At 39.2% G+C, this 20,251-nt stretch overlaps 1 long non-coding RNA gene across 1 annotated transcript; it reads right to left on the bottom strand.

Moving 5' to 3' along the window:
* Positions 1–14,422: 14,422 nt before the first annotated feature.
* On the bottom strand, positions 14,423–19,977 carry LOC108424849. The gene is made up of 2 exons (XR_001857653.2): positions 19,873–19,977; positions 14,423–15,893 (listed from the first exon to the last, which is right to left on the bottom strand). It is a non-coding gene; the product is annotated as an uncharacterized LOC108424849 (long non-coding RNA).
* Between the last annotated feature and the right edge of the window lie 274 nt (positions 19,978–20,251).

Raw genomic sequence — 20,251 nt, 5'->3', positions numbered from 1 at the left:
TGACTTCTAGCCTGTTCACTGTTTGTTACATTTAGCTTTATTAATATTTCAAATAGCTATTTTCATTTCTATCTGAATGCTAAGAAAATGGTGACCAAGGAATCTGGACACTGGGCAGAGAACTGCAGCAAGGGAATTGGCAGATCAGTGGTCTTCTGGAGTGGCGGGATAAGTGGGCAATGCACTGGGAATCAACCTAGGACAACCCAGAACCCAGTATACAACATTTTCAGGTCTAGCAACTCCAGTGGCGACTCGTCTGAGTACTATGTCCATAGCTAGCACCAGGATTTCCCAACATCACACCCATACTAGAGTGACTATGGAAATGCCAGTGTGGCTGGAGAAAGAGGAGGTCTCCACCACCTTCTCTACTAGATTTCACCTCCAGTAAACCGGTTCAAAGTCCTCTGCTTTTTACCTGGGACCTTGGACAATAGTGCAGTAGCACAGAAGCACATAATAGGTGTTTTACTAATCACTTGTCTCTAAAGCACTTTGAGTTGCTAGTTTTCTATAAATACATTATAATAATTTCTTATTAAAAAGACATCTAAATAGTGCAATTACACAGAAATACACAAATACATTGTGTGATTTATTGTTCCGAGATGAGGCCATACATATATCATATAAATACATGTCATATATATTTTACAACGGTACAACACAGTGGAGCAGTGGAACTGTGTTCTCTCTAGTGATGTAGCACCATTTGGGTAGTAGCCTTGGGATGAGTTGGAGTGGCATTTGTGATCCAGAACGAATCACTCAACATCAGTATCTGATCTCACAAGTGCTCTTGTGGCTTAATGCAATCAAACCCCCACAGTAATGTTCCAACATCTAAAGCCTTCCCAGAAGAGCAGAGGCTTTTACTGCAGCCAAGAAGGAGGGTGGGGGGGTATGGGACTTCCTATTTTAATACCCTTAATTTTAGAATTGACATTCGATGAGTGGTTGTCCTCAAACTGTTGAACATATTGTGTATATAAACGTGGCTTGAAGTGTTTGGATTCATACATTTTCTTTCTTTTTTTTAAAATAAAACATAGAAATGAACGATTTAGCTGATCTTGAGAAGGTAGGTTTGTTTTTTTCACTTTGCCTTGACAACGCAGTAAAATAAACACACAGCTTACTGTGGTCATGGTGGTGATATCTCGTCACTGCATCCTGTACTAGCCCTACAACATTCAGCTGTCACCTGCTATGCACCCCCCAATCACACACCTGTGAGTAGAGCTTAGTGTGTGTACATGTGGCCATGCAGGCGTGTGTCAGTGTGTTTATGAGTGCGTGTGGCTGTCGTTAGGCTAAGTGGTTGATCTGTGCTCAGGTAGGCAGGCTGCCCAGGGCTGTGCAGCTCATTACGTCCTCCTAAGACTGTGAAAGTATTCAGTAAAGCAGCAGGCAGGAAGAGCAACAGATGTGCTGTAATTAGATAGAGCTTAAGCAGACTTACAGCAGAGAGAGAGAGAGAGAGAGAGAGAGTGAGAGAGTGACTCTACAGAGGGAGATTAGCTCAAATCAAACAGAAATGAATCTCACTAATGCTGATAGAGAGCGTGAATACACAGACACATTATCTAGTATGAAGGTATGTGTAAAACAGACTCTGTCAATAATAGTCAATAGTAATTAAAAGGAATATTAGTTAATAGTAAATGAATTGTATAGTGTTATTCCACCCATTTTCTCACACAGAACAGTACATTTATCTAGATTATTCGCTTGCACTTTTACGAAGATTGCCATTTAAACACACATTTAAAAAGCCATAATGTTGTTTATGCCTGTCTTGTACGTTCTTGTATATTTTAATGGTATCTCTTTATATATGTATGTGATTTGCACAGTTCTATCTATCTATCTATCTATCTATCTATCTATCTATCTATCTATCTATCTATCTATCTATCTATCTATCTATCTATCTATCTATCTATCTGCATTCCTGCCAGATTGTCTAAATTTTGATAACTTCTGTTAATTTATACATGTGACTTGCAAATTTCTATCTGTTTATCTTCACATTGCTGCTTCTGCCATGGGCCGCACTTCTGTGTGGAGCTTAAGAGGTGTGGCCATGCAAAGTGTCTCTTGAGAGGCATCATGCTCCTAGTAAGAAAAGGACACTGTTTCTGTTGTTGTGATGTTGTTGTATTAATTAATTGTTTCTTAGTGTAATTGTGACCCTGAAGGGCAGATTACTTGAAGGGTTGAGTTTGTCTACTCCCTTCCTATTGTCATGTACTCCTGCACTACCCCCTACCTGTGTTCTGTGTTGAGGTTTGACTGATCTATCTATCTATCTATCTATCTATCTATCTATCTATCTATCTATCTATCTATCTATCTATCTATCTATCTATCTATCTATCTATCTATCTATCTATCTATCTATCTATCTATCCATCTTAAGCATGTGTGTTTGTCATAATGAGAACTACCGTTTCTGTTTTTTCTGTCTGCACAAGCATACGATGTACCAGAATAGTATGTATACATTGATACATTCAATGTATACATACTTTCAACAATAAAGTAGCGTTAATGTATGTTAATTTAATCATTAACAATAATTTATTTTGCTCCATTTGTCATGAGATAATGTCACATAATGAGAAGGGCACCCATCATTTTTCAATTCTTTAACAAAAGCCTGAAAAATTGAGTTTTTGAATGTTTTCAAATGACAGTGCTGATAAGAAAACAGCCTCTTAGATGTAGATATGTACTTAAAGGTGAAAAGTGTGTGTGTGTGTGTGTGTGTGTGTGTGTGTGTGTGTGTGTGTGTGTGTGTGTGTGTGTATGTGCACGGCCTGTGCTGATCCTGGTCATTAGGCATTGGGCTGTGGATCAGGTTGATAATGGCTCCTCTGTCAGCAGGGCTCCTGCATAAAGCTATTAACACCTTTTGTTGTTCCCCCCCTTCTGCATCTCAAATGTGCTGGGAAGTTCAAAAAGGCAAATGAGGCAATCTGTTAGCCCCCCTACCCACCTACCCACACACGCTCACGCATTCTGCCTTTTCAGTGCTGCTTTTCTGTGTATTCAATTCAGAGGTCATTATGGAGTTAAATTAGCCTTGATTAGGAAGGCGTCATTTGTTTCCGTCACCTATGTGAGCACTCTACCTTTTCTCTTCTCCTTTTTATTGCTCTATTCATGTCATTTTCTTTCAAACTCAGAGACATCACCTATCTCTGACTCTGCTGCGTTTCTTTCTTCCCTCTCTGCCTGTCTGTTTTGCCTTTGGCGAATTGGCAAATTGTGTTTTGCTAACGTGGGTACATGTGTTAAGTGAGGATCAATTGTTTGTTTAACAGCGAGCCTCTATTAAACGGTGAGGATGTAATTAGAGAGAGAGAGAGAGGTGGAGGGAATGAGGAGAGAGTGAGTGGGGGAGGGGGTGGCACAAAATCAATGCAAAATCTAAGGCAGGAATTGGCCGTGGATCAGTTGGGGAAATTAAAAACGGTGGATCTAGCTGGCGAGAGGAGAGAAGCAAAGCTTTCAATGAAGTCGTCGCCGAATGAAGCTTCATGCTGAGCATCAGGGGCTGCTTTACTCTAAGCCAAACTGGAGTTTTGGTAATGAGGGAGGGTGAGCGGAGAATGAAAGGCCGTAATAAGTGATTATTCCCTTTGCCGTTTTGCTGGTTTACTTTGTTCAGATCAAAGGGCCTCTTTCAAGTGATCCGTACCTACTGTGGGGTTTGGTTGTCTGGCCTGCCAGGGAGGCGGATCGGCTGCCAGTGCCAAGAAATTGCCCACAACAGTGTGACACACACACACACACACACACACACACAGCACTCATTCTTTCTCTCCTTGACTTTGTTCACTTCTTTTTTTGTATGTGAAGCAAGGTTTTCTCACCACATGTTTACAGTGGGCTCCTTAAAGGAATACTCCAGCATTTTTTAATCTACTCTCTGTCTGCTGCATCTGCAGCATACAGTCAATTACCCTGGACAGTAATTCTAAAGAATTTCCTGATGCTAGTCAAAGGTGAGAAAACCCATAGATTTGAAAAGACACAACAGAAGCCAATGGGCGAGTGCTGAAATATCTTCCCATTGGCTCCTATTATAAATGTGTTTCGATGTAGCAGGCTTTTCTATTCTCTTAGCAAACGACTGTCCATGGTAATTGCTCACATAGTACAGATGCAGCAGATAGATATTGTGTTGAATAAATGCTTATTCCTTTCCTGGACATTCACATCCTAAGTCACATTCAATATCTACATAGAAAACAGCAGACAATAGCCTGGACCCAGTATCAGTTTTGTCGATGTTAAATTGTTAAATTCTGCAGTTGCAGATGAAAGAGTCAAGAAAGAGTGAGGTATATTATTCTGACTGAAAGTTCTTAGATTGCAAGTGAACCAGCAGGTGGATCATATCCCTTGTGGCAAAGATATATCCACCAGCAGGTGTGATGGAGATGGCACTCCATCAAAATCTCACAGACTGTCTTAAGTGGTATATCCTAACAGATGAATATTGATGTATAGCAAAATACGTTGCCTAAAATCCATTCTAATTAATGTATTGTTTGAATACGGCAGCCATGTCTACCCAGCAAAGAGACCAATTCACATACAGCTAACGCTACAAACTCATACAGGGGGTCTAGGAGGGTGTGGAACCCCATAGTTAACCTCTTGGACCCCTGAATGTCTCAAAATCAAATTTCTGTAGGGCCCCTGAATTGAAATTTATTATGATGTTATAATGTCCGTGATAATCGATGCTCAAATACAAATTCAGGGAGAGCTTGTTATGCATCACTTCACAATAAGAGAGACTGTCTGTAATATTCTTAACTAAGTATGCAGCACTGGTCTACCTCAGGGTGGCGCTGTAGCAAATTATTTCACCCTGTCGGCCCTCTATAGCCTAGCAATTGTAACCTCTGAAAAACTTTACAGTATACCGTATGATATTAGAAAATCTGACAATGCCCCACCGCCCCCCAAAAAAGGAGTATGAAATACTCTGGCAGTAGATAAGACTAATATAATAGTATTATTAAATACTGTTGTCTTTAGTATGCAGTACCTAGAAAATAAGCATTTTAACATGAAGCAACATGATGTCCACTGACCAATCACAATTGTAATCACCCTAGTCTGTAATTTTGTAGGTGTGCCTTTAAGGTCTCTGTTTGGTTCATTATACTTCATTTCCCATTGACGGCAGACTTAATTAGCATCCCTTGGAGGTCAACAAAAGCCCTCAGCAGCTTAACACCTCTGTTTTTGCGCATTCTTCTATTTGTTTTTCATTCTTACTCTTTGGCCTCCTTCAGAAGCTACTGATCTCCCCTCTAACGGCTGCCTGCTTTTTATTGGAGCTCCTTAACGAGGCCCAGCTGTGGTTTAAAACAGGGCGTTGTGCTAACCGGGGCATAGCAGGGTCACCATGAAGGTCAAAGGGCTCTGCTTTGTGCCCCTGGCAGGTTGGGCATATATTAGAGGCAGTGGAGGTTGTTTATCAAATTCAGAGTCAACTTCTCCCCCTTCTCACCCCTGCTGGGTGTGAGGTTTGAGGAAATGTTGTGTAGCCTTAGGTCTATTTGGGGTCTAGGGAACTTCTATTGGAAAAGTGTATTTGATGGCAGGGATCAGACCTATTCTGACTTCAACATCAAAGGCATCATTGATGCAAGTTCTACTGTAGACAAAATATTAACAGCTAACAGCTCGTTTCTCATGATCTATCATTTGGTATGACATCACTCAAGGAAGCCTGCACAGTTTGCTCCAAATCTTGCTTAAATCAAAGATTGCTTAAATCTTCATCTCTGTTTAAACCAAATAGAGCAGAATTGTTCAGTTTTATGACCAGAAAAGGTACATTATAGTTCCAAAAGTTTGTAGACATGTACTCATCTAAACTGCTGCTGAAATCAAGGGGCTTTTGTCATTCTGACATGCTTAGCAGTGTCATTAAAGTAACAGCCAAACTGGATTCAGTTACTTACTAATACTGCTGAGTAGGTAACTAAGGTAATACTGCTGGGTAGTAACTAGTTATGTTTACTCAAATGAAGTATTAAGTGCATATACATGAAAGTTCTGTACTCTTCAGAGTATTGTACAATATTTTTACTTCTACTCAAGGTATAACAAATCTACTTTTTATTCAGTTATATTTTAGCTACATAAAAAAAAAGTTGGGATGCTGTGAAAGATGTAAATAAAAACAAAAAGCAATGATAGGCAAATAATCAAACTCTATACTTAATTTGAAATAGTACAAAGACAACATAAAAAATGTTTTTGTCTTGAAATATTATTGTTTTTGAAAAATATTTTGGAATTTGATTCCAGCAACCCTTTTAAAAAGTTAGGACAACAGAGGCAACAAAACACTAACGAATTTGCGTCATGCTAAAAAACACCTGAAGGTTACTTAGCAACAGGTCAGTAACATGATTGTGTACACAAAGAGCATGTCAGAGAGGCTGAGTCTCTCAGAATTAAAGATCACAAGGGCACCACTCTGAAAGACTGTACAGGCAAATGGTGGAACAATTCGAGAATAACTTTTCCCAGTATAAAATAACATAGAACGTAGGGATTTCATCATCTGTGGTGCACAATATTATTAAAAGATTCAGAGAGTTCAGAGAAACAACTATAAATGTATCTCAGTAAGCAATAATTTACTATAAATTGACATATGAAAAATTGCTCATTTTATCAGACGTATAAATATGTTGCTTATGAACATATTTATTTATAATGTTTTGCACTGTACATGCACAGAATACCTCAAATATGCATTTGTAAAATGCAAATACACATTTTCCAGACATTTTGCCATGGCTTATAATTATGTAATTATGTTAGTATACAATCTGCCAATAGCAATAAACATTAACATCTCCGTCAACACCTCAGTGTTTCAGCATTTTAACAATAAAAACACTTTAAGCATCTTTAAATGGCCTGAATTGCCATTATAAAAACCACATAAAATGTTTTTATTACAAAGTTTGTTGCATTGTACTCTCAGTTGTTGTCACATGACATAATGCTGTGATGCTTAAAATCAACCTCACAGTATTTTACTGTGTTATTACAGAGAATACCTTAAGATTTAAAATTCATTTAAATTTCCCAGTAAAATGATGAATACAATATTTTACTATGATTAGTGTTTAAATATTATGATACATATTATGGTAGAACAGAAAGATGAGAAAACTGTTCTTCTGACTAAATATTTCTGCTTGACATCCAATGGAATGTTTGATTAAGCACCAGTGAGTGGGAAATAATTGATATTGAAGTACACCATGCTTTTATTATAGCGATACCTGCGACCAGAACTCAGTATGCACAAATTGAGAGCCAAGAGGCAAACAGCTTGCTCTTTTTAGCTCAGCGATGAGTTATTCGCAGAAAGAGAAAAACAAATGGAGACGACCCAATCACAGTGATCAAACGGGCCCCTGCCACTCTCCTCTCTCCGTCCACTCCTTTAATCTTAATGGAATCAGCCTCACCAAGCGCTGTTGACACAGAGAGATTGCACAGCCCTGGGAGGGCCAGGTAGGCCAGAGGTGCCATGCTGAAACCCCCCTCAAAGACCCCCTCACACCCTCACACTCCTCATTATGGGGTTCCCCAGTCTCCTGAGCTCCCATCCCTCACTGTCACCAGGAGATAATGTCGCTCGCTCGGCAAATTTGATCTCTCTCCGTGGTCTGATCTAAAGTGGTCCAAAAGATTGTCAATTTTTCAGGGACATCTATCCTCCATATACAGTCCTCTGCCACCCACACTTCAGGTCTCATTTAACTTCACACACCTTTGTAATAGAATTTATGGCTCTTGTTAGTTCTCCAAATGTTAATAAACATAGTGCTATATGGCTTTAATGGCTTGATGAACACAACAAAAAATATTGCAGGCCTCAGTTTACATATTATCACTGTCAGGACAAAACCTTATATCTCCATTTCTTAATTTTTTTAAAGTGCATTTGAAAACATCACTGTATTAAACATGGTTTCATGATGAATGGAAACACTCCAAAATCCAAAATTACTTATATATATATCACTGCTGTCGGAAGAAAACCTCGTATCTCCATTTATGCCTTTTTTCAGTTTTTTAAATAATTTGGAAGTACCAGTTGTCCTTTATATTGTGTGTACATTTCATGATGAATGGACCAAAAGAAATGATGTGGTAAAGTAAAGTAGATTTTTCCTTCTCCTGTAAAGTTACCATTTTGGAGATACGAGGTTTTCTTTCGACAAAAGTGCTATATATATATGCATCTATGTAATGTCATCATGGTTGCTGTATTTAAATTCTGTATTTGTAATAATCGTCTTTCATTGTTAAGTATAGTTGAAAAGAAAAAAGAAAAAGGATTAAATACTTGAAACACCTAATGGAAATTGTCCTATCAGACATCTTTTCTTTGTTGTATCTAGATACACTATATTACCAAAAGTATTCGCTCATCTGCCTTCACATGCATATTAACTTGAGTGACATCTGATTCTTAATCCATAGAGTTTAATATGATGTCGGCCCACACTTTGCAGCTATAACAGCTTCAAGTCTTCTGGGAAGGCTTTCCACAACATTTAGGAGTGTGTTTATGGGGAATTTTTGACCATTTTTCCAGAAGGGCATTCATGAGGTCAGGCACTGATGTTGGACAAGAAGACCTGGCTCACAGTCTCCGCTCTAATTCATCCCAAAAGTGTTCTAACGAGCTGAGGTCTCTGTGCAGTCCAGTCAAGTTCTTCCACACCAAACTCACTCATCAATGTCTTTATGGACTTTTGCTTTGTGCGCTGGTGTGCAGTCATGTTGGAACAGGAAGGGGCCATCCCCAAACTTTACAGTGTTGGGAGCATGAAATTGGTCTGCTGAAGCATTAAGAGTTCCTTACACTGGAACTAAGGGTCCAAGCCCAACTCCTGAAAAACAAGCCCACACCATAATCCCCCCTCCACCAAACTTTACACTTGTCACAATGCAGTCAGAGAAGTAGTGTTCTCCTGGCAACCACTAAACCAAGACTCATCCATTGGATTGCCAGATGGAGCAGCGTGATTTGTCACTCCAGAAAACACGTCTCTGCTGCTCTTGAGTCCAGTGGCAGCATTTTACACCACTGCATTTGATGCTTTGTATTGCGCTTGGTGATGTATGGCTTGGATGCAGCTGCTCGGCCATGGAAACCCAAGAAGCTCTCTACACTGTTCTTGAGCTAATCTGAAGGCCACATGAAGTTTGAAGGTCTGTAGTGATTGATTCTGCAGAAAGTTGGCGACCTCTGTACACTATATGCGTCAGCATCTGCTGACCCCGCTCTGTCATTTTATGTGGTCTACCAGTTCGTGGCTGAGTTGCTGTCATTCCCAATCGCTTCAACTTTGTTATGATTCCCAATGATAGCTGACTGTGGAATATTTAGTAACAAGGAAATTTCACGACTAGACTTGTTACACAGGTGGCGTCCTGTCACAGTACCATGCTGGAATTCACTGAGCTCAGTGAGAGCGACCCACTCTTTCACAAATGTTTGTAGAAGCAATCTGCATGCCTAGGTGCTTGGTTTTATACATCTGTGGCAATGGAATTGATTGGAACACCTGAATTCAATGGTTCAAGGGGTGAGTGAATACTTTTGGCAATATAGAGTAGATTCAGCAAAGTGAGTTCTCCCATTGCTTAGGACTTCAGAAGCTGAAACTGAAGGCCTGAGTCAGATTAACCACATTATTAGGAAGTGTCAGTGGAATTATACTTTGATTTACAATGGGCGGGGTTAATTGTGTAAGAAAAAACATTACCTTACGCCTCTTGAAAGTCCACTTACTGTGAATAGAATGTCTTTGACAAGCCTCCAATGTCCCTGTGAAATTTAGAATGGCGAACAAATGATTTAGTTTAATCAAAGTTGGTTTAGCATTAACGTAATACTAGAAGGCTTCCGCTGATGACCGCTGGGATAGGCTCCAGCACCCCCAGTGACCCTGAAAGATGCAGCTTAGAAAATAACTTATTAGAAATTAACTGTGCTTGTGCAATTATATCCTGAACTGAAGGCCTATCTGTAATAGTCACACTATATGAATCACCTATATTACTAATCCAAGCCATTCACAATAATATGCTGTCCTTAACCAACATAACATATCCCTAACTACCTGAGGACAGTTGCACCAGCTATGCCCCAGCTTGGTGTTAGTGCAGTCTAGCTGTAACATAAGTAAGTCATGCATCAATTTCAAGTTCATGCATTTCTGAAAAAAAAAAACAACAGACAAGCAAAAAAAACCCAACAAAAGGGTGACTACTTGATTAGAAAAGGGTGACTACTATATATTTTTTCTTCAGTAAGAGAACGTACACCTAATTGTTGCAATCCAGATTTGTAAATTTGATATGCAAATAAAGAATATTATTGGTTCTATTATGCAAAATTTAATCTTCTGGAATTCGAGACCGAGTCTTTACCTATCCACATCTGTAGAATATCCAAAGCTATCTAGCTTTTAATGATGCATTGCAAGGCTTCAGTAGCATTCTCTATCTGCAAATGAATGACAGAATGTGTAGTGTGTAGATGCCAGGGAAAACCATTATTCTAGATGAAGCAGCCTGGCTTGGGCCTCCACTCCCTTTAGCCTTGCTAAAGCAGAGGAAGAGGATAGAATGCTAATGGCTGTTGTTAGCACACCCTCCCCAGCCTGGCTACTCCCTGCCCTCCACGCACCTGCTAACCATGCTAAACACGGATTGGGTACAACAACACCACACTGCTGGATGAAAGCAGGGCAGATGCTGGGCTAGAGTTGGGCCACAGCTCCGTGCACGGGCAGCGTTTTGATCCTTGGCCGCTTGTAGAGGCTCCCTCTGTCTGTGTTCTGGACATGAGCAGCAACAGCAGATTCAGCCCTCAGGCAAAACCCATTCATTATGCATGTACATTATTCATACAATTATTGATAATGCTTTTCACATTGGTGATTATTCATACATTAATTATTGCAAACACTAATGTGTGAGCATTAAAGATAGTGTTATTAATGTCGAACCATTTGAAGAGTGCCCGGAGGTCCCAGAGGCCTGGCCGGGTTGTCAGAGAGAGAGAGCATGTGTGCTGACTCTCTCTCTCTCTCTCTCTCTCTCTCTCTCTCTCTCTCTCTCTCTCTCTCTCTCTCTCTCTCTGTATCTCTCTGTCTCTTTGTCTCTCTCTCTCGTTCTCTGATTGATCATATCCAAGCCTTTCCCATGGGAGGCCCATACATCAATGAAGATGTAAATAATTGATATTGCATGTGTACATATTCTTAATTATACTTAAATATTAATAGAGCTTTATGCCGGAGGTCGACTTTATTTATCTCGATAATTAGTCGTTGCTATGCTATTACTAAGAATGAAGGATTTGGGATGCGTTCATTTTGCCTTGTTTGTGGTTTTATTTAATTTATTAATTACTTTATTTGTGGTCATCATTTAAACCTGATACAATCTAGATGCCACATTCTGTTAACCAAATTTAATTTACTTTATAAAACTGGAAGAAAAGGAAAACATACAGTACTGTGCAAAACTCCTATTACTTACTTAATTCTTAGTTCATTCTTCAGCATCTATACAGTAGAATATATAATTAACAGAAAACTACACATCAACAACTAAATAAAATACTATTTTCCCATCTTTTTTACTGTGTTCACCCTTTGTCTTTCTTACAGCTTCTGTTTTTCGGGGAGAGTATCAGTTTTTCGAAAGCAATCTACAAGGACATTTTTCTATACCTCCAAAGTTCAGTCTTAGTGGTTGGTTGCATTTTCTGCTTCTCACAATCCAAATAAACCCAATTACAAATTTAGACTCATCAGTTCATAAAACCTTACTCTGTGTCTCAGATGTCCAGTTTTGGTGTTCTAGTGCAAATTTCTTCTTTTTGTCAGTAACAACTTCTAAACAGTTTCACAGCCTTTTTCCATAGTGTTGAGTTGTCTTCTCACAGTAGAAGGACGGGTAGAAACACTTGTTGATTTTTCCATATCTGCAGCAAAAGTAGAGCCTGATTTTATCCTCTCTCTCAAAGATGAAAGCTTTAACTACTATTTATCTGATGGTGACCATTTTGGTGGTCTACTAGACCATGCACAGTTGTTAGGAGTCTCATTTTCTCTACATCTTTTAATCATTTTTTCAACTCCACTTCTAGACTCTCCTGCTTTTTAATTTTTTTTTTGCCATGACAAGTATCTGCTTTAGTCATGTTATGTGGGAGGCATGTTGTAGTGCTGAGGCACGTTTGGGTAGTTGCTTGTATGAATGCTAATGTCTTTTTCAAGGGGAACATAATGTGACTCATTTAGTAACAGCTTTTGTTCGGAGGACAAAGTTTGGAAAGATGGAAAAATTGTGGCATTGTGGTGCATGAAAGTAGACAAATTATAGACGGATAGATTGGATGTTGGAGGCTTGTATGCTGTAATTTTTTATTAAATGGTCACACATCCTACAAATTCCTTGTGTTTTCTTTTTCACTCATGATATTTGTGTGATATTACGTACCAAAACATGTCCTAGTTCAGTTTTACACAGACCTCTCCTAGCTCTTCTGATTGGTTGTCCTGTATTGTGTGTCTTTCAAAAAAGCCTGAAACACTCATTATAACTGTTATATCTGTGAATATATGTAAATTATTAGTTTTTTTTAATGACAAAACCAATTCAAAATTAGCTTATTTTCCAATTATAAACTGTATGGACTGTGAAGTGAACAGTAATGCAGAAAAATAAACAAACTGACTTGCAGTTTGGATTAGAAATTAATTTAAAGATGGGTATACTTTTGCACATATGTACATTGCTATGCATAACCTCCATACCGCCTTCATTTTAACAGCTAATTGGAGTCATACCAGCTGGTTGATGTATTCTGAGTTTTTATCATAGTAACACTGTCGACAGCATTTGTATTCTTAGAATGAGGCTTGCGTGTAAATGCATGTGTCAGTTTCAGGTCACTAATGGCTATGTGAGCATGCTGGAGTTGTAACAGGCATGTGTCCACTTTCTACGCAAGAGGAGATTCCAGTCAGATGACTACGTGATGCCCCTATACTGATCCGCTCTTGGTATTGTCCAGGAGACCCTGGATAAGTGACCTTTGAGTCGGCTATTTAGTGAAACAACATTATCATTCCAGGCCTCTGCTGCTGATGGGAAAACATACACACACACACACACGCACATGCACACACACTTGGGCTGTGAAACTCTAGACTTTGACTAGTTCACGAAGCTCAGACGTTTCCAGCAATCCCGCCAGTGAGGGATTATGGGATATGAGAGTGGGCCGCCCATCCGATCGGGTTACCATATTTCGTGTTGCATTACTAAAAGAGCACCTTTTGCCTCCGCTAATCACTTAGCTAACGCTAATGCTATTGCTATTGACAGGCAGTGAGAAAGATGCTTCTTATAAGATTTCGTGCAGGCAGCAATCATCTCCTAAAGCTGTCCCAGGCACTGAGTGATATCACTAGCCAGGTGGAGGGAGGACGGGAGTAAATTTAGGCATTTTGTGACACAAGCAGTCACTTGGTTGGTCAGTGTGTGTTTGTGTGAGTACTTGTGTGTGTGTGTGTGTGTGTGTGTGTGTGTGTGTATGTGGTGAACATGGGCAGTAATGAGTCCTGGAGACAGACAGTTTCCAGAACCCCAGAATAGGAGTGGTATGTCCGCAAGAGCATTCCTCACACACACACATACTCACACACGCCATTCTCAGATAATGAGGAGCCACCATATTGATTCAGTCTTAGATTAGGTTTCCTAGATCTCATTTACCTCTCCTGTCATCATTTTTCTGCAGCGCTGTCTGACCCAACAACATCTCTACTTCCATACACATTCACCTCATTTGTTTCATTTTAATGGCCTACAAATGAGCTGCAGTGTCGCAGGCTTTTCACATTTGTCCTAGCATTTATTTCTGACCTCTTCTAAAAGCTCAAATACACACACACACACTCATCCACCCACCCACCCACCCACACACCCACACCCACACACACACACACACACACCCACACACACACACACACACACACACACACACACACACACACACACACACACACACACACACACACACACACAGGGTGCCCTGGTCAAATAACATGTTTTGTTGAAGCTGAAGTGAAAATATAAATCCTTGCAGAAAAAGTTGGGATTCTGTGTGAAATGCTTATAACAACAGAAAGCAGCAATTAGTAATAAGAAGTGGTAGATGAATAACTTCTCCAACACTCCTGAGGTTAAAGTATGGTTAGTATCAGCCTTAGACAATTCTCATTGCATTATTTGGGACAGGAATAAAACAAATGTTACATCTTCCAAATAGTTGTTATATCTGTTATGTGTTATAAATTTTATTTCTGTTAGTGGCATTGTATCCCCAAAGTGTCTTAACATTAATATATGATAATGTAATACTTTTTTAAAAGAAATTTTGGACATTTCTATTGGTCCATCCAGCACAAAAAATAATTCATAGAGCAGATGTTTTCAAATTGTCCCTCTCCCAAAAAAGACGTCTTGCCAAAATGATAATTTTATAGGAAAATGCAAAATATTCTTAACTTTTAAGGCGCATTTGGAACATTTGTACATTCATCATAAACTTTTCACAAAATGAAAAAGGGCAGTTGCTGTATTCAAACTGTGAAAAGTGATGTAATGTAACTATTACTTTCTCTTGTACCAAAAAACTGTAATACAACATAAATACAGTCATAATATTATTGTGTATCCAATGTTGTAGCAAGAATTACAATACTTCTTTGATATGTTTCTAAAAGTGCAATTTAAATGCATTTAATATGCAATGCATTTAAAACATAAGCTTTCTCCTTATAGAAAAAAAATGTTCCACTTCTGGCTCATGCTGCTGTACAGGCTCTGGAGGCATGGCAATGCAGAAGGCCCTGTGAAGAGGCTAATAGGAGCTGCATGTTCCCCATAAAAAGGGCTTTGAATATTGTTTCCTGCTGCCGTTCTTTGGTTTAAAGTGTGTGCATGTGTTATCTTTGTTATTCTATGGTGGGGTATCAGTTTAGTTGTGTAGGTTTGTGTGTTAATCATGATGTGGGAGTTTATGGCTGGTGGTGACCTCCTCTGCCATTTTGAGCTCATGTATGTGTTGATGTTTTAATAAAAGAGTACTACTTGCAGCACAATCATGTCCATTCTTGTATCTCTCTCTATACAGACACCACAATGGTATCAGAAATGGGATAGCATCCTTCGGAAGCCTGGAGAGGAATGGTGCTTCATAGAGCGACTGACGGAGAAGATTAAGCCCAGCCAAAGCCCAAGGAAGAAGAAGCAGCATAACGAGGCTCACAAGCAGAGCCCAGTGGAAGGACAGCAACAATGGCCAACAGTGAGGACCTGCCCAAAAGCAACGGACCTCCTACGCACATCAAGTGGGTGCCTGAAGCTTGATTGGCCAGGCGGCTGCTTCCTGATGAGTGGATGGGTGAGCTGTTGGTGGAGCTGAGTGTGATGGTTCGGCAGGTATGTCCAGCTTTCGAGAGGAGGAAAGAATTGGCACTGAGCTGCCTCCTGGAGGAGCTAGGATGGCACACACAGTTCAGTCCTTCATGTCTTCATAGCCAGTGCAAAGAGTTCCACCATACCTGGGGAGGACAACGCAGTGCTCAGTCTCTCTACTGTAGCGCATCAATGAAGAGGATGCATTCCTGAGAGAAGACTGGGGGTGTCCATGGCTGAGGAACATGCACTCCATGGGATTTGTGTTAACCAGGACTGTAGACATTCCCAAACCCCTGTTGCATGGATTATGTTTTCTGTGATTTGAAAAATGAAAATAACAGAAAGATTGCCTTCTGATTACTGAAATTAACATTAGGTTAAGCTTAGGTATAGTATTTCTCAGCTACAGTACTAATACACAAGTCGTTTTAAGTCTATGTATATGTTTTAGCTATTAGAGGAGTGTAAAATATACATGCTAAACAAATACAGTGCAACAATCTCTTTTCACCCAAAAACTTACACACTCTGCTTCTTTTTGCTCTTCCAGTGGTGTGGTTATGTGTGTATAAGTTCGTGAGGAGAGAGAGAGAGAGAGAGAGAGAGAGAGAGATTGAGTTGCTGCTGACTAACCATTGTGGCGTCCCAGTAAATGCCCATGGTTATAAAGCCGGCTCTGTCTAAGGTTGCACTCTTAATAAAGACTCAGGCTTCTTTCCCTACGGCTTCAGTGCCATCTTGGCATTCGTGCCTTGGCTCTTTAGTGTAACATGGCCCTGTCCGCCCTGCATTCTCCACACCCCGCTAGAGGCCCGAGTGTGCGTGTACTTGGCCCTGCTGTCCACTCATGGCTCCCACTTTCTTCTCCTATTGGGTTTCAAGCAGCCAGGCCATTTTGTGAACAGCTGTTTGCAAACGTGCACAGGAGCTGTTTACAATAATGCGATATGTTGCACGTACATTTTTTTGGTCACTAATTCACTGCTGTGATATCAACACTTCATAACTCAATTATTTATGTACTGCTAAAAAATGTCAGCTTCCCTTTACATTGCGTGAACATTTTCTTATAAGTGAACCAGTAAAATTGGTTGAAAATGGCTTAATAAATTTGTGTTCTATTAATGTACATTAAATTTAAGTATTAATGCTTTGCCAAGTATTGTCTCATCAGTGGCTACCTCACAGAACGCAATTGAACCATATGAAATGGTTCTGAATAAGCTGCTGGTGTCTGTTTTATGAAACTTTTACATTAAGGGTTTGGCCTGAAGCATGTTTTGGAATACTTTCATGGTGCATGGGTACATGCAGGCAAAATAGTTCCCAAAGAGAACTTATATTTTCAGTTTTACTACTACTTTACCATTTTTAACTTTAACTATTATAGCTCTGAAGACAAATCATGTGCAAGGACAAGCTTGGATAACATGAAGAGAGATCATTTATGTTTTAAATGTATATTACATCATTTGTTTACTTCTTTTAAAGATGTACAAGTAAGTAATGCTGTTCTTATTAAGGCAGTAATTGTAATTGCAATGTGTAATGCATTACACTACTTTGTTACAGCAAAAAGTAATCACATTACTGTAATATTTTACTTTGTACCACATTCCCACAAACACTGCTTGCATCACAGATCTGTGTTACCTGATTCAAGTAATTAATTATTTACTTTAGTCTTTATCAGCCCTGTGCACCATATTTCAGAAGCAGGTATGAAATACAGTCCTCTCTTTTATTACTCACAAAAATAAGAATTGCATAAATGTTCCACTTTATCAGCTGTGCACCTTGGGTTTAAAACAAGCTTGCCTTACTTTTGTCGTTGATTTATGCTTTGTGGTATGAGTCAGATACACAGCCTGCAGTAGGCTAGGCAGATGTTAACCAAGTTAGTCTAATGCAAAAGGCCAAGAGAGCCACCAACTCAAACCTTGTCTTGCAAGGAGTGTATTAACACTGCAGGGGCAATTCTAGGATTAGCATTTTTACCATTACAATCTTTTAAAATGTTAAACTTTTTTTTGCTTTTCATCTAATATCATTGTCTATAGTTGTGTTGCTGGTTTAATGTATTTTAGCACTGTGCCGATCTGGAAACCTGGTCAGTCCTAGGGCTGTTGGAGCAGCGTTGTACCTATTACCAGGGTATATGTCAGTTTCTACATGTCTATAGGTCATCTGTCTTTTGTATTGTCTCAAACTGCTGTCTTGTGTTTACCTATGTGTCAATCAAATGTGTTAATCTGCCTCCTAAGAAGCGCATATTGCTTCTTTTGAGGCACGAACTGTGACATGCCTTGCATTTGAAAAGGAATCATCTGGACATCCCACTTTTTAGTTTAGATATATGCAAAATTTAAACAAGCTCACTAAAATGACTGCATAATATTCAAGTCCTTAATATATGCTAGCAGTATTTCTACACAAGAAAAGACAGCAATACCATGCTGCACCTCACTGGTCATTCTGTCTCAGCTTTAATGGGCTACCGAAAGCTTCACGCAATAATCTTCAATACTGTTCAAACCAAAGAAGGCACTGAATAAAGGAAAAAAGAGGAACAGATCACAAAATTTTCCTTTATAAGGGAAGGAATTACATTTTTATGAAGGTCTAGATGTACCTCTGCTTGGTAGATGTTACTAAAAATCATCATATTTGTCATCATATTCAGAATGCCCTTCACCCTCCACTGGACCTCACACACTGAACATACTAAGATTTTATTATTATTAACTCCTCACCATCCCATGTGTAATATAAAAACAGTACCTCATGCGCAAAACTCCATGTGAATTTCAGGCAAAATATCCTTACAATGTAAGTATCTTTTTAATTTATTTATAATTCTTTATTTTGTTATTCTTTGTGAAGGATAGAGTTTATATTTTTATCTTTTTTATGTTTAGTTTTAATATATATTGTCTATGTAGTAACTTAACAAAGTTAAGTACTTAAGAAAGTTAATAACTTGCTTGTTAATTCTCTTCTTGTTACTTCTCTTTTTTTCATTGCTGTTCCTTTGCTGTTGTAACACTGAGAATTTCCCCATTGTGGGACTAATAAAGGACTATCTTATCTTATCTTATCTTAGTTGTTATGGCAACTCAAAGAATTTAGATTTGTCCATATTCTGCTACTAACAGCTATTTATCATTCAAATAACCACTAGAAGTCTAGATTAATGATAAATTAGCTCTATATCATGACCTACACTTATATGCAATGAGACAAATTTTCTAACCCTATGACTCTTTATTAAAGAGTCGCTGCATCTAATAATTCAAACACAGCCATAGGCCATGTGCCTCTATGTATGCATAAGCGGCAATTGGGATATATATTTTTTGTTGTTGTTTTTCATTAAACAAGGGGAATTTATGCACAAAGGAGAGGCTGTGTGTAATTAAACTAATTAAAACTACAGCATTAATAAAATATCAGCCAAAGCAGCTGTTGAGTTGAGTTTGGGCCTGGGGAAGAGCGAGAGCATGTTTTAATATGTGCTGTTAAAGGACTCCCTGTGGTCTCTCTCTTTCTCTCTTTCTCTGTCTCTCTCTCTCTTTCTCTTTCTCTCTCCTGCATATGCACACTTACACACCTCTAGGGATTGCCCTGTATGATCCCTCCAGAGATCATATACACACACACACACACACACACACATGCACACATACAGTATCAATAGTAAAGCAAAATAAACAGAAATGAGGAATTGTAATTATGGCTGTTGTTACCACAGCCAAATTGCAGTGGCCTACTAAGAATTGTGGTAATTTCTGCATCGTTATCACCTGTTTATGTTTCTAAAAATGTCTGCTCCTACTTAAGGTGCATCTGAATATGGCATGATGATTGATGATGTCTGCAGGCATGACATGCACTTGACAAAACTGCAATAGCTTCATGCATTTTTGACTTTTATTGTGTTTCTTTATGTTCCCAGGTTTTTAATACTTCTTTACTTCTTTACATTTCTACCCTGAAACACATTACTGCAACCGTCTTTGCACTTCTCTGAATGGGAAACATGAACCTCATTGCACTGACCCTGATGTTCGTATCTGTTGTAAACACATACTCAAAATATGTTCCAGACAACAACTATTGCACCACACAACAAACATTAGCACACAACAGTTCCTCAGTATGTACAGTACAATGCAAAACTCAGGAGATACATCTATGAGGCAAACCATGTATAATATACTGTTGGTCTTCCATGTGCCCAAAAAACAACTCTAACCTGCTGAACCATAGACCCTGAAAGACATCTGAATGTACCTTGTGGTATCTGACACCAAGACATTTGCAATCCCTTTAAGATCCTTTAAGTCCAGTAAGTTGTGAACAGGAACCACCACTGATCAAACTTCTTGCTCGATTGGATTGAGATCTGGAGCGTTTGGAGGCTGGGGCAATACCTAAAATTCTTTGTTATGTTCCTCACACCATTCCCAAACAATGTGGGCAGTACACATTGTCCTGCTGACAGAGGCTACTGCCAACAGAGAATACCATTGCCATGAAGGGGTGTGCATGGTAGCATGTGCCAAACTGATGTCCACATGAATGTCTGGACCCAGGGTTCCCTAGCAGAACACTGTCCAGAGCACACCCCCATATGCCTTGGTAATCCAATACCCTGTCTCTGGTTTGTGGT

Source organism: Pygocentrus nattereri, chromosome 25, assembly GCF_015220715.1.
Source record: "Pygocentrus nattereri isolate fPygNat1 chromosome 25, fPygNat1.pri, whole genome shotgun sequence".
Taxonomy (NCBI): domain Eukaryota; kingdom Metazoa; phylum Chordata; class Actinopteri; order Characiformes; family Serrasalmidae; genus Pygocentrus; species Pygocentrus nattereri.
This window is presented reverse-complemented; position numbering and strand designations above follow the sequence as displayed.